The sequence below is a fragment of the Pithys albifrons genome, chromosome 4, assembly GCF_047495875.1.
Source record: "Pithys albifrons albifrons isolate INPA30051 chromosome 4, PitAlb_v1, whole genome shotgun sequence".
NCBI lineage: Eukaryota > Metazoa > Chordata > Aves > Passeriformes > Thamnophilidae > Pithys > Pithys albifrons.
Genome location: NC_092461.1, coordinates 47,595,923 through 47,612,281, shown reverse-complemented (window position 1 = coordinate 47,612,281; position 16,359 = coordinate 47,595,923). Strand labels below are relative to the sequence as shown.

The 16,359-nt window shown below is 39.0% G+C and overlaps 1 protein-coding gene across 1 annotated transcript in view; it reads left to right on the top strand.

Annotated features, from left to right (window-relative positions):
* Nucleotides 1-16,359, top strand: part of ZFPM2 (zinc finger protein, FOG family member 2) — a 304,640-nt gene that overhangs the window by 276,187 nt on the left and 12,094 nt on the right. The window lies entirely within an intron of this gene.

Here is a 16,359-nt window from a genome sequence, read left to right as displayed (position 1 = left end):
TCACTAGGATATAGTAGATGATTAAAATACAATCTATAATTACATTACACTGGTATCAGGTAAGGATAAAAGCCTATAAATACACTGGGGTCAGGGTAAGCATAAAAAATGAAACAGTTATTTGAATAATCTGAGATCAAGTTGCAGTAATTAAAAATGGATGTATTATTCAAATGAAGGAATTAGGTTACAACACTCCTCATATGAAAATATTATTGTGACAGACTGAAATAAGTTGGAAGCGATTTTGATAAAAAATTGGGGCAAGAAATATAATGATTTACATTGGGGAAAAAGTAGACAATCTGTGCAGATGAGAGTATTTGCAACTCCTTCTTCAAATCCCTCACCAAAACTCATACCTTTCAGCTGGCATTCGAGAATTATCCACTACCCCTGGCCTCTTCCCGGGCATTGGTCTTCGCATACACAGATCAATCTATTAAAAATTAAAATTACTGTGGCTAAGGACTCTACATGCACTCACAAAGGAATTACAGGGATCTGCACCCCCTAGCAGGCATATTGCTTAATCTACCCCACACATTGCTGTTTATCCATTTTCATTGTCATTACGTAGGTCATTTCTGTCATTTGTCTCCTGTTCTTTCTTTATCATCTCTTGTCAGTTTGGAGGCCAAAGTCTACACATAAGACTGGCACCAAACGGTGTTATTTATGTAAATAGTTGATGGCTACTTGCAAACTAAGCCCTTGTAATTACAAATAAAGGTTTTTAAAATCTGACCTTTTTGTGGCAAACTCCTTGGGGCAGGAACCTGTCTGGAGGTGTCCTGAATATGTAAACCAAGGACTTTTAATTATTAATACTAATTAATAATGAAAGAACCAGAAAGCAACTTGGTGTTTTGTTCAGGTAATAGCATTCATATCCCTTAGATGAATTAACTTTTACAAATGTGCTTTGAAAGCCCTCTCGGAGCAACTTTTTGCCATTACCCCTAGCAGGAGGGTAGAAGGCTGCACTGCAGGTGCACATATGCCCATCAGCAGACCCACTGGAAATTCCCTCAGACAAGTGAAGTCAGAGCAAAATCAGAAGTAGCTTTCTTCATTTTTGCCCAGTGACTGCTGCCTGAAGGTCTCCTCAAACCTTACTATCATCTGTAAGAGTCTATTGAGAAGATAATTCAGCTCACTTAAAATATGCCCAGCTATACCCTAAGTCCTCCATTGATCCTGTTATCATCACATTGTATATTTAAGCCCCCCATTCTTACCTGTTAAATCCTTCTTACTTGTCTTTTCTAGTCTCTTTTGTCTTCCCCTCCAAATACTGTGTTTGCTTTTCCCAAAAGTTGCTTGTTTGTCCATTTTACATCCTTTTCTCCTGCAATGACTTAGACACTTCCAATATCTGAGTAACATTTAAAAGGCATGCAATTATACATAGGGGACTTCAGGTCAACAATCTGAATAGTCTTGAATGACCTGTCAAAAGCAGACAAATAAAGCTTTTTTTTTAAAAAAAAAAAAGTTACAACTACAGCTATTTCCATTTCTCCACCATTATTCACTCTTCACCTGTCTGTGAAGTTAATTTAGCTAATAATACCATGCACAGGTAAATGATCAGTGAGATAAAATGTTAATTCAGATTCAGAAAGATGACTTGTGTAGAACTATCCTGAATTGATAAATGAAGGATGCAAGACACAGTATCTCATTCACAGTTTGCACATCTCTGGTACTGCCATTAAGTAATGTACTCAGACCAACTGCAGTGTACCTGTGCAACAAAGTCTTCAACTTTAAAAATAACTCTCTGTTTAGCTGAATATCATCCCAGCAGACAGATTACAGTGAAAACGAGAGATTCTTGTAATGGCCGGTAAGTGAGATAGTTGTGCATGTATACATGTGCTACAGTGTATGTTACCTGACTGGCATATAAGATTAACAATAATCAGTTAATATTTTATCAGTTTGTATTTAATGGAAATTAAATGTTTTAATGAAAACTGAGAATGTGGAGTGGAGTACAAAGCTGAACACAGATGGGAAAGAAAATGAGAAAAAAGAATTAAACAGGAAGAAGTTACTGAGAACCCCCTAGGTAAAAAGACTTAAACATAGAATAAGATACACTGAAACACATTTTATATTTTAATATCAAGCAGTGTTTCCCAGGACTGGGGAAAAGGCCTAAATTGTCTCTTCTACACATGGGCAATATTTTCCATTATGAAGATAGGCACTAAATCCTGTTTTCACTTCTAGGGCATAGAAAGCATTGATTTTTTCCAGTGTCTTATTAAAGAAGTATGAGGACACATTTTTTTGAGATAGAATAGTATAGGATCATCTTCTCAGGACCAAAAAGACATACTTTAAGGGAGAGAGTAATGGAGCATTTTAGTGATTCTGAGTTGTAGATGCAGATGGTTGTCCATGTGAGTGCTAACTTTAAGAGAACAAAAAGATATGAGACAGTGAAGCATCTCCAGCAGGTTGTGGATACTGTAAGGTTCACTGCTTGTAAACTGGCCAGCATTCAAGAGACCGTGTTTTAGTTTCAGTCCTACATAGGTTAGGCAATGGTGAATTGTGTTTTTCCTTGATGCCAGATTGTATTCCGTCCCCCATACACCAGAGAGATTCCAAATTGTTCGTTATATTTTGTCCTGGTTAATACAGAAGAGAGGTAGTAGATAACATTTAGTGTCCGAAAGGACTGGTCAGAGAAGTGCAGAGATGGGTTCATCAGCGGGGGGTGGTGGTGGTGAGGGGGTGAGGGGGTGATCATGAGAACAGCATTATCAGCAGGGTAGATTTCCTAGCAGACTGGGAGGCTTGATAGGTAATTGCTGCCAGTTCTTTCATGCTACTTTGTAAAAATCTTCCATTCCCAGGAGCATCCCAAACATTTAATAGAACTTTTCTTTAATCTCTGTGACCCTTTTACTTAGAGTAGCCTCATAACATTCCTCTTAAGATTTTGTGCAGTTCTAAGAAGGGGCCAGACAGGACACAGGGGTTCATGCCAGCACTAGAGGGCTAGCAGAATTTCACCTCGATGTGTAATGCCTGCTTCTCCAAAAGCCAGATAGTTCTTTGGGGATCACTGCATGCTTGACATCAAAAATTTCTTCATTACTCTCATGAGACAGAGATAAGTGTTCAAAGGTTTCCACAAACTTTTAACATCACAATTCCCACGTGTTTCCATGGGAGTCACATACCCTGGAATGCTGGTTTTGCTCAGCAACAGAAATATTATGAAGTGACTGATGTTGAATAGTTTCCAGCCCTGGCTGCATCTTTTCACTCTCCAGTTTTGCATTGGAATGATTTAAGCAGAAATAAGCACTCCTGTGTTTGTAGGTAAGCACAGGCAATTTCGATGAGCATCGCATAGGCAGGGGCTGGGAAAGGTCACCCTGTGCTGCGTTCTTCTCTTCTGGCTCAGGGAGTGCCCTGTCTGCAGATTTGGGGTGCCAGGCCAGATGGGGTGACACAGTCAAACACTGCCATGTGTCACAGCTTGGCTCTGCTCAAAAATTGACCTGCTTGAGGGCTTCAAGCAGCCACCACAGCCTGCCCAGCTGCGGTGATGGCAACAACCACCGCAGCATGGACACCTTGTCCGCAAAGTTTCGGTGGAAGCGGAAGGGGAGCCCAGCGCAGAGTGGGGGTCGCAGGACAATGCCCCACTGGGCTTTTATGCTATTTCCGGAGCAGAAGGGGATGCTGTCCAGGTAAGCAGACCACATTGTAAACGATACTGTTCGCTTTGCGAGGCAGTCCGGCAGTTTATTTAAAATACCATCTCCGGTACCGTCGTGGGCCGGGGCTCCGCTTGGGGAGACACACCGCCGCCGCTGAAGCGACAGCGTCTCGCTCTGTCGTGACAGGAAAAGCACAGGGCGACTGTCGGGAGAGCGGCATGGGGGCGCGTGGAAGGGATTTAATCAGAGTTCCCGACAGCTCGCGGTGTTATCAGCGCTGGCGGAGCGATGTGCAGCCTTGTGTAAAATTAAATAAATAACGCGCCCACCTCCCGCGCGGCGTCGGCGGCGCCGCAGCGCCACCTGCGGGCCGTGCGTGGCAGCGCCACCTCGGGGCAGCGCCACCTGCGGGGCAGCGCCACCTGCAGGCTGTGCGGGGCAGCGCCACCTGAGGGCGCGGCCGCCGGGGACACTGGGGTGCCGGGCGGATACGGCCGCGATTCCCGAGCAACTGGAGTATGTTACAAGCAGCATTTCAATAGCAAACTCCTGTAACATTGTCAGTTGTGTGATAACGGAAAGAAATGTAAAATTTCAGCTTAGTGTCTTCGAATATTTTTTTAACCGTTTGTGCAAAACTAATTGTTACACGAGTCTTTTAAGCTGTGACTTCTAACTTTTTAGCTTAGCTCAGAATTATGCTAAGGATCTCATCTAAACAAGATACTTCAAGTTTGCAATTCTTTACTGTGAGGGTGGTGAGTCACCGGCACAGGTTGCCCAGAGAAGTCGTGGATGCCTCAACCATGGAAAAGCTCAAGGCCAGGCTGGATGGGGCTCTGAGCAGCCTGGTCTAGTGGAAAGTGTCCCTGCCAATGCCAAGTGGGTTGGAACTAGATGGTCTTTCAGATCCCTTCCAACCAAAGCCATTCTGTGATCCTTTGACTTATTAATTATATGATTGTTTAAACTACAGAGGTTTGAAAGCTGCTCTTTATCACTGTGTTTTAGTGTTTAACAAAAATTCTCCTTTACAGAATTAAAAAAAAAAAAAATCGCACATGTTTTCTGTATCCATGCGCGCTGTTGTTCAGTTTTCCCTCTGTTTCACCCCAGTTTGGGTCCTGTCCCAGTACTGTGGATAAAAACTGAAGTACAGAGACCTGGTTCAGCTAGCGTATTTATGAGTACATGCATTTATAACGTGTAACATCACCTGAGTTTACAGCCATAATTGTCTTGAGTGGAATGTATGTTAAACAGTACAGTCCATAGGTCCCAATCTGTCTTGTGGTTTGATTTCTTTTTGCAATTCTTGGGAGTGGGGTGGTGTTCTACAGGCAACACTAGTAGTAACACAAGGTCAGACAAAGGAACTACGAGGTAGACAAAGATTACCAAGAAGGAAATGAGACTGCTTCTGTGAGCATGGATGACAGGATCATCCTTTAATTTTTTGCATTTCAATACAATTAAGACGAGGAATCTTCCTCTTTTGCTTTTAAATGCCCGTTTTCCTTTCAGTGATGACATAAAATTGTTTTCATAGACATGAAAAGCCTCACTTAACCTAGACAGATCATTCTAGTCCAAACCTGGAAAATCAGTGAGAAATCAAGCTGCATTTAAAACATCTGCGCATTTTGTACAGATATTTTTGAAGAGGTAAGTTCATCATCAGTCTCTGGTCACAGCCTTGCGTTCAGACCAGTGGGTGGCTGAGAGTGCAGATTGCAGAAATATGTGGTCAAGTGCATTGCACTAAATCATAGTGCGACTCTCTGTAAAATTCAATTTTTCATGCAGACACATCTTGAGGGGCTACCATTCTCTGCACGGTATCAATTCTCCTGTTTTCTACCCGTCATACTTGAATATTTTAGGCATTGAACAAAGTAATTCTTCATTTGGGATGTATCAGCTTTAAAACATCAGAACTGGTTAATTTTGAACTTTGTCTAAACTCTTAACACCTTTCTCAAGCTGTCAATAGCTAGAAAATAAAAGCATGCAAATTCATTTAATTTTCAGACATCCTCTCAACAAGATAGGCAAAATGCTCTTAAGGGTGACCTGTAGAGGTCCAGGGAGCCTGCAGAATGCCTGAGACCCTGGCAGACCCCCCAAGGGAGCCAGTATGCTTTAACTGGCCTCCCATTGAAGCAGCTGTAAGAAGTGAATGTGTAAGAAAGAAAGGTAATGAAAACTGACAAGTTGAAAAGAAATTGAGAGTTTAATCTGCAAAGTTGTGCTTGAGGGGGCTTCCATCATGGTATTCCTATGGAGTAGCAAAAAGAGAAAAAAATTAGGAAACTGCAGAGTATGATGAATTTACATAATTTTTTCATGCACCAGGCGGTATTTATTAATTTCTTTTCTGCCACTTTACAGCACCTCTTTGCCTCTCAAAAAGAGAAAATGAAGTATACAAAACCTGGCAATCATAATGAACGTGTGAAATGCTCACAGATTATTTATAAGCATGCAACTTATGTAGTTGTTGGAGATTCTCTCCCTTCTGCTCCTGCTTGGTGATGAAGAATGGTATTTTAATAGGCAGATGGTAAAGACAATTACAGTTTGGGGCTCAGCTGGGAGTTACATCAGTTTATTGCAAATTATTAGTTGATAAATGCTTTTGTTTACAAGCAAAGTCTTAAGCAGCTTTGTAATCAGTTTATCAGCTGCAGACTGAATTTTGACAGCTTGCCTTTGGGTATACAGTCACTTCTTTCCTGGCCATTTAGAAATCATGCTGACCAGGCAGGCGGAATGGCAGCTCCTATGCACCTGTATCGTGCTTAGTAAACTGGTATTTCTTATTAAGCCTGTTTTGGAAGAAATCATCAGGTACAGAATCCTTCATAATTGTTAATCCGTGTTAGCAGGTACAGCAAGAATCCTAACTGTTTGCCCCTTCAGAATCTTTTTTTTAGTTCCATTGTGACCAGAAGTAACTGTCTTTGCTTTCTGCTGTTAACAGACTCTTACTAAGTAAACTAACTGGGAGACTGGCAGTGGTTTACAATCCTTGTTTACCTTGGACACTGCATATACCTTGGAATGTGGAAATGCTTTTGATCGTTTAGGCTTTTCAGTTCATTTAATTCTAGCTTCTACTTCAAAAGGCAGAACTGTAATACCTGGGGTTTAACACATTTGGAGGAAATCTGGGGTATTGGTATGGGGTTTTGTGTGCGTGTAGTGGTTGTTTTTTTTAGATTAGGTACTTCTTAAATAGAAAAGACTGAGTGAGATGCTTATTGTAGTTTCTATGGCATTTACCTTTTAGACCATATTAAACATGCAAATCTACTTTTAATGCCTTTTACTTAGTTGCTTGTTTAGTAAGAGAGACACTGATTTGTCACAATCTTGTTTCCACTACACCCAGAGTAAAACATTCTAAGGGCTTAAGTGGGAGTAAGACTTTTTTGGAATCAAGAAGTGCTACTGTGCTTCCATGGTTGTTACAGCTGAGGTAAACTACTTCCTGAACTTCAGCCTGTGAGCTGAATGTTAACAGAAGAAAAGTTCTAAGATAACTCGCAATAATAGCAACTGTTTTCTCAGGGTTACAGTGCACTCAACTAAATGCTCCAGCTTCTGTTAATTATAAAAGGTGGCTTTTGTTTCTCACATAGCCATAAGCTTTTTCTGAAGCATGACCCCTGTATTGAAAAAGCAACCAGGTCTCATAACCAGTATTTCTTACTTTGGTTTGACCATTCTATAACTTCCCCACTTCTTCTTACATTTATTGTGTTGATTTTCTTTACAAATACAACCTGTCACTACCGCTCCTCCTATAAAATCCTTCCCACTCAGGTACCTCTGCCATTCACTCTGCATTTGCCCAGTGGCAAGAAATGAGCCCTACGGTAGCAGGTGCGAGACAGTAGAAAATCCATTGATAAGATGCAGTGTACTCTGCTTTCCCTGTAAGAAAGAGATGCCATTAAAGGATAGCTATTGTCTCATTTAATCACCTCCTTTTTTCATACACTCCAGCCTCACAAAATAACTCTGAAAAGACAATCCACAGGCATGATTGTGTTTGTAAGGCTACAAAAAGGTCACCTTACAGCTGTGCTGTTATGGAAGCAGGGATTGTAGGAATGTGTGTATCTAAAGCCCTGCTTCGGAGTAGTTGGTTCCAGTAGTCCATTTTCTCTCTCTGAAACCTGGTGCATCCACAAAAGCTGGGGGGAGCAGTGGGCGTCACCTGGGAATGTCTCCTGGGAAGCCCTTTGGAGAGTGCCCATTCACCGGTCCTGAAGAAAGTAAACTGGGAGATGAGTGTGCTGTGAAAGTCCTAGATCCTTTGCAGTGGTGATGGGAGTGCAACGTGGGCAATGTCAGCAAGGGTTTATCGTTGTTTTCCAAGCTGTTTGTCATTTCCTTTCTGAAGGATTAGTAAGTTCTGAAATAACTCTCAAGTGAGACCTAATTCAAATGTAAAAAAGGTGTAGCACTCAATTCAAAACAGAGGAATTAGCAAAGAAATAGGAAACAAAAAATGGAAGAAATTGCTAAACTTGAGAAAGAACTTCCTTGTTTGAGTTTATGCTGAATTAAGGAAATATAACAGGTTTAGCATTTGTGGCAGGCTTTAATTTCAAACTCTGAACAGCAGACTTAACTTCTTGTGATGTGGGAGGATATTACAGTTTTCAGCTTCATTCCATAAGTATTGCCATTTGTGCCAAACACTTAATAGTTTTACGCTGTGGACTGTCGTCCACCAGGAGCTGATATCACCTAAGACTTTTTAGAGCCATCTAATAGAAAGATATGTATTCATTCTGATTAGCTCAGGATTTGAACGAGGGTCCCAGAAGAGATATATAAGCCTCTTAAATGCATAGAACTTCTAAGGATATGGGTTTAACTGTCTCCCCCTGTGGTAAATAAGCTGTGACAGCTCTATCAGGGGGGAAAATGGCAAATAAAATTACCACATTATTTTCGTGTGAATATTTTCGGAGGACTAATCTGTTTTGCGTCTTTGCCTAATAGAACTCTATTGAGTTACATGCAGACATTTAATTGGAGGAAGCACACAGAAATCCTCAAACAAACAAAATGCAGACACACAACAGTGGGAAAAACAAGAGGTCCACATTTAAGTGTTTGTTACACTCCTTGCTCTTCAGAAATAGAGTGCTGCATTTGGGGTTCAGCTGATGAAGATTTTTGCAGTGTTAATTTGAGAGCTACTGCAATACAGATGGTTATGTTAGTGGTAGTTGTACTGCAGGAAGGGAGAGACCTACCCCTGACACTGACACTGAAATGCCAGGCTTGGGAGCTCTCTCCCCTAGGAGTGGCGAGTTCCTTTCATATTTTTCTTTTCTTCTTTATCAGCTATATAATGCCTGACACTTTTAACTATAAAATCATCTGTTCAGATGAATACACTGTCAGCTGTCAGCATATGACTAAGCTGCAGTCAGGCCCAAAGCTCAGGTTGACTTGTGTGCAGGAGTAAGAGCTGTACTCCTAAGGAGTATTTTCTTCCCGGTTTCTGGAAAGAGATTTTATATCTTGAAATGCAGGGATTTTAAAACCTCCTTTTTTAATTTGACTGGTGCCTTTAAGATGAGTATTTTTCTGTTGCTTTGTTCTGAAAATATCATTGCAGTTCCTTTATTTTGCCTTTTGTTCAGTGAGTTAAAAATTAAGAAGGCTCCATATTCTATGCTGAACACAAAAGTAAAAGTGGCAACAGAATTGGTTTGCCCATTGGTCTAATTTTGTAGAGTATAATGGATTTTCCACTTTTTGCAGTCAGTATACTGCAGACTTATAATACACAGTGGGTTAGTTAAAATTAAAGGTCAAGTATCTTTGGGCAATCTTTGATCAGTAAACAGGGAAAAATTATAGAAGATGCTAAGAAATCATCTCATTAATTTAGCACTAAAGCTGGTTTTAGTGAGAGTTTGAGAAGTCTAGATTTACAGGGGTAAATCTGAGACCCTTAACAGAGAGATGGCTGGAACCACGGCATTAAAATGCATTAATAGCAAAACTACTGTGCAAAGTACGTATTTTGTGTACATATGTGAAAAATGCTAAGAATTACTTAGAAACTGGAAAGACTGTTCACAAAATGCTTTTGATTTATTGCTGTATATACCACAGATCCATATCACATATTCTTACATTATTTTATTCAAAAACTTGTATGAACCATGAGTTGGCATGTTGTAGAATACTGAAAAGGCGTTAATCAACCCAAATAAACAAGTACATAGATCTATCTAACAACTATGAAGTAGTTAATAAATTTTTAGCAATTTTATTACAGAAAAGAGGTCCAAAAGAGTAGTGCTTAATTATCTGCACTCTTCTGTGCTGGGCTCTCTTTTGATTGTATTAATGAAGCAGCTGGCCCATTGTTTCTCTTTAATTCCTCTATTGTTTTAAGAATATGTCACAGCTCTTTATTCTTTTATCAGGTGCTGTGCAGGAGGATTCACACAATAACTCATATTCCTACTGTATTTGCCAATGCACAAAGAAACCTCCAAAGCATTTTTCAAAGAAGGGGCACACATAATTTATAAGTTGTATTCCTTGTACCACTCTACTGTCAAAAATTTCAACAGTATTGGATTTGAATGAATTACAATTTTTTTTATTAAACAATGTGTCTACATATAGATATATGTACTTTGTTCATGCCAAAAATTAAAGATCTGCCTAGTAACTTGTGCTCAGTGGAATAGCATTCATTATGCTGAGTCGTCACAACTCCATGGGTGACAAGCAGGAGGAACCCCAATATGAAGATCCCATCCTATTCTGATATGCAAATTCTCCTTAAATGCTTAACCTGTGCAACAAAGGAGGGAAAATAATGAATTAACTCCAACCCCCATTACCATTACTTAAAGGCATAATTTTTTACAAATTGGAATTTTTCATTGGGAAAGGAAGGTTTAATTCAGTTTACAGTGCCTGGAAGTTGCTAAGAGTAACAGTCTGTTGTTTAAATAAATTCTGATAGTCTTTTGACCCTTCTTGCAAAAAGATGTGTGTACAGGAAATGGGCTATTATGTTATTGCAGCAATGCAATCGAATCCAGTAAGCACAAATTTTACTATACAAAAGTAGTACTTCTGAATTAACTGGCATTGAATATTTGTTTTAATGGAAATTGCCATTGATTTTCTAAACTTCTATGAAAGATGTATGCTGCCATTTCTGGGTTAAAAAAGTTAGACTCAGATGGTTCAACAAGGAAAATCAACTGATACTACAGACAGGAAAACTGGAATTGTCTTTGAACATGTGTTTATACATCATTATGTTTCTTCATCTGTGAAACAGTGGAAATGCTGGTATTAGCTACTTGCTTTCTTAAGCCACTTCCTAAAAGCAGTGTATGAATCGACAGGCTTTATGGTTTCATCCATTTTGAAGCTCTTTTCTTCCAATGGAGTTAGGTGAGTTTGTCCTTACATATATGTATATATATGTATTTTTTTTCATAGTCTGATCCACAGATTCGAAATGATCACTCCTTAAGGTCTACAAAGTGTAAGTGGCCTGAAAAAAAAGGGCAGACCACCATCAGAAGGCTCACTGTGGAGGAATATATGTCTTTCCTGAGAATGGGTGAAGGGCCATTGCTTTAGTTAATTTTTCAGAGCACATTGTTAATCCCAAATATCATAATAGAGATTGCTTTGTTTTTTAAAAAAAATCAAATGGAGAAGAAAAAAATTAAGGGCTGTTAAAAAAAAAAGGCAAGTTTTTTTTTCTATTTTACGTGTCTGTCCTACATGAAGTTTTGTATTGACATGCATTATCTATCACATTACTTCTTATTCTGAATAGAGAAGATAGAGTATTACTGCATCTAAGTATGATTTAATTGGTTCAATTTACTATATATTTTTTATACTAAGTGTGATTCCCTATCTTGATGAGTCCAGATGTAGTTACGCTTCTGGTTTACAGCATCCCATTGCTTCCATTTTATTATTTTTACAAAGCAAATGTCTATCAATCATAGAGATAAATTAGAAAAAATTGTACAAACATGACACATTGCTAAGATTTTTTCAGCATGCTATGTAATTATTAACCTGATTTTTTGCCATTGAGGGAAGCCATGAATTACAGATAGCATGGATGAAGTTAAATGCTTTTATATTAGATACATTTTCTTATACAGTATTCTATATGTATGGCCATACAATATAATTGAAGCTTTGTCAGCCCTGTAGCCTAGCAACAGATAATACTGTTAGGTTAGTGAATTGCTCCTGGTTGACAAGTAGGGAGTATTTTTGTGTTTATCATGTTTGCTAATGATGGGATCCTTTCCAAAGGCTTGTCTTAATCTTAATTAGAGTTTATCAGCAGAGGTCTGCATGACATTGTGCAGACACTGATTTCATAAATAATAAAAAGTGCAAGTGAAAAATTTGGCAGGAGAAGAAGATATTTAAGACCACTGATTCTTGTAAGAGCAGCATGAATTTCCAAAATGTAATCAAGTTTGAACTGTGACTCTATTCTTTATTATCGAAACCTGCAGTACACTCCACTGCAGTTTTGACAGCACTTATGAGTATGATTTATAAGCTTCCTGTTAGGAACCAGATCTGTTTGCACAAGAATCTTGATCATAAACATTACAAAGAACAGAAAGTCCACAGTTTTTCAGGGACATCAGAACCTTACTGTTTCGTTTTCATAGAAAGTTTGGAGTTTTTGGTTTTGTGGAGGTTTTACTTGGTGTTTGTTTTGATTTGTTTTTTTGGTGCAGTTTTTTTGTTGGTTGGTTTGATTTTGGGTCTTTGAGTTTTTTTTGTTTGTTTGTTTTGGGGGTTTGGTTTTGTTTTGTGTTGTTTTTGTTTTTTTTTATTTAAGGGTGTTGGTGTTTTTTTCAAGCAGCAGAAATATTTGCAGTGAAAGATTCAGACAAAGAAGGGTACCCTGAAATAACCTTTCTATTTGGTGGAAGCTCTGAAGGTATCGGATAACTGCTTCAGTGCCTGATGTCGTTTGGTAAAGAACTCATGCCAATGCAATTGGAATGTAATTTTTTGCTCTGGTTTGCACAACATGATATTCTTCAAGTTTCCCATCTTTTGATGATTAAATAAATGAGCATTTTAATTCCTTGCAATATAAACTAGAAAAAGAGTTCAAATACATGCATAGAGTTTACAGACCTTTTTATTCTCTTCCTACATTTTCTTTGGTTTAACCTTAGACATAAAACAATACATTGCAGGCACATTTTCAATTTCACAGAGTCAGTTGTTCCAAGAAAACAGCTTTCCAGTGTTACAAAGCCTTCTGGTAATCTAAAACCTTTTTTTCTGCACTATCACAAGAGTAAGACTCTTCTTACCCCACCACTTATTACCAGTAAGACCACATCAGTATAAGTGATTTGGTGGTGACCAAAGGTAGTCGGGTTTTCTTCCTGTGCATCCTCCACACCTGAACAGGAACACACCCTTTCCCTTGCTATTGCCTCTGATGGGCAATATGGTTTGAACTAAGATAAGAACACCAGGTGGCAACTGTCTTAAGAACAAAACACCAAGTGATAATTTAATTGCAGGACTGAACTGTCTGGATTGCTCACATATAGTGAACGCATTTCAGAGACTGGGGAGGTGTGATTACTGTGATTTACTTTGGTATACATCAGCCTGCAAAAGGGTATAAAATGCTGCTGGAGACTGTGCCAGCTGAGCAAACTGGTCTCCCAAGGTTACAGACAGCTTCCAAATGGATTCCCCCCACCGTCCCATGGCCCCAGCAGGAATGCTTACAGGGTATGTCCAGCCCAAAGATGGCGAACACTTTTGGACAGGTGAGGAAAAGCGCTAAGATTGGGTCACATATGGAGATAAAATCCTAAAGTAGCTAAATGGGTGTTTTGGTGCTTTGTAATTGTGCATTCTGTAGGACAAAGACCGTAAACAAACCTGTTTTTTTTATCCCTTCAGACTTGTTTATATTATATACTACACTGAAAATAAATGGAATCATAAGCATACACATAATTTGTGTCATACTTCCGACTGACAGTCTTCTCTCTACTACTCTGCCACAATGTATGGCCAGTTTAATCATTATGGGCAAGAAGAGGCCCAAAATAACCAGTCTGTCATTGTCTTGCCATCTAACCAAATCATATAACCATGACTATTTCAGAGGCACTGTCAGTCACTCATCCCTATTAGAACTTAACTGATTGTTCGTACTTTCTTTTCTTCTGATGCCTATGTCTGCTTTAGGATTGAGAAACTTGGCCTGGTAAAAGAATTTGGTAGAACAATGTCCCTCTTATTAAGCTTTTTCTGACAAAAAGAACAGTTGGTTAAAAATATCTAGCCAGTTTAGTCAGAACTTCATCTCATATAAATAACAGTCCTTTATGTTTCCTTATGAAATCTTCATGTCTTTGCAAATATTTCATGCAAACGTCTTCTTATCTCCTTCTCATCACCACTGGTACTTGGCTAAGGCTTCCATATTATCCTTTTGAAAACCTCTTGTTAACACTGCCCATTGCTTTATGAAAAGCTGTTGTGCTCCTAAGAAATTGCTGTGTTTATGTCAGTTGTGTCTTAGCCTGTAGAAATGTCTGTGGGAAGCAAGAACTTTTTTGCTATTTAGCAGCTGCCACTAGTAAGGAAGCTCTTATCACTGGCAAAGGTGTCTAGACAAGTAATTCATATGATAGTCGTGATTGGAACTTCCTATTAAATTTGGAAGCCTCTCCTGGGTCCTCTGCTCTTGACTGTACACTTTCTGTCACTCTTGACTGACTTGTACTCTTTCCTTGACTTGCAGTAGAAGGCTTAAGAATACTCCTCTTCCACAGTCTTCCCATTGTGCATCAAGGTCAGGGAAGTAACATAATTTATATCTTTCAAGACATCAGCTCTTGCCTTACTTACCCTGTACAGGCAAGCATAGAAGCGGATGAGTGGAGACTGCACTGTGTCCAGTCTCTGTGGGTGACTGTTGCTACAGAGGTGTTAGGCTTCGTTTCCAGTAACTGGAAGAATGCATCATTTGGGGATTCATCTGGGGATATAACTTAACACAATATGATGAGCTGATGAAAACATGGACATGTATGTCATGATCACTTAAATGCCTCATTTTCTATAGAGTGGGATGAGAGAAAATCACAGTGTATTTCTTGGATCTGAATTTTGCTGGGCTGAAGATTTGTATTTGTATGCAGGAGTGGATTTAATTTCAGTAGTTCTTGTTTCCTTTATTAAGTCAAGCTACAGACTGTTCTGCTTCCAAAGCTGTCACATATCCTGTGCGGCTGTGCCTGCCGTAGGTATGACTGTCTGCAGGAGATGGGTGGATCAGGCAGTCGGGGTCATTGCTCACTTCAGCTGTCCAAGTTTAATCTGCTGCTGGATGTGAATCAACACCCTGAGGAGTTTTAACATCAGGAGACCGAGTCAGCCTTTTAGCTGATCCAGACTGATTGCAGATGGAGACCCAGTAATCACTTTTTTTTTGGAGGGGTTGTTTTTTGGATGGTTTGTTGGGTTTTTTTCCCCAAGGGTGCTGCATGTTGAGATGTTTACTGGGATAGAGAAGGTCTCAGTTGGTTCTTTGCAGTGACTCATTTTTATTAAGAGATTCAGTGAATAATGAAGTCTAGAAAGAGCTATTGTTCTGTATTAAAATATACTAAAACATGTTGGTTGATTGCTACATCTTCTGTACATAAGTAACATAGAAGTGCATGTTAATAACGGAATCCCTGTTCCTCCCAGAAAATTAACTCCATGGTGTTTGCAGTCAAAGTACCCAATTTCAGATTCTCAAATTGCAGTGTGTGTTCCACGTATTTTTATCTACAAGACTAATTAAGGGTACTTCAGGAATTTAGCCTGGTTCTCTCTTGAGCAGGTTTTATAACAGTTTAGCTCTGAAGGCTTCTGTAAATTTACTAGTTACATCAGGCAGTAAGTCAGACTGTGCTCTTCAAATGTTTGAATTCCTGTGTGGACATTAGGATTCTGCATTTGTAGACATTTATGGCACTATCTCCACTTTTCATCTTCTTATTCTCTAGAGGAAATTACCCAGATTTTCACCATGTAATGTTGTAATCTTGGAGGGTAGTAAACCTTAGTATGCTTTGGTTACCTCACATTAAATTGTTTGTAAACTTTGGGCCACCTTCAACTGCTGTATTACTGAATGGTGAAGACAAAGACACTTTTCTTCTTTGAAACTCTACACCACTTTGAGGTCTGGAAGCTTAGCGCATTTTACCACTGAAACACACATTACAGATGCTGTTTTGTTTGCTCATCTTTGAAAGCTAATAGACTGGTTTAATTAATTGTCCAAGATTTCTCTAAAACAATGTCTTAATTCTTCCATTTAGCTGTGGCATATCATACACTGTTGTTATCTCCTATACCAGATTTTTGCAACAAGTTGTTTTAAAACTATAATCTTGTTGAGGGGGAAAAAATGAAGTGCAGATGAAAAGGCAGTTATGCCGAAAGATAAACACAGCAATATTACTTATCAAAATGAGTACAGTTTTTGCTTCCCTAATGAATGCAACATATAGGTTTTTCCATATATACAAAACCTGAGAAAAAAAAAAGCTTTAGAACATATAAAGTATGCAACATTATTTCA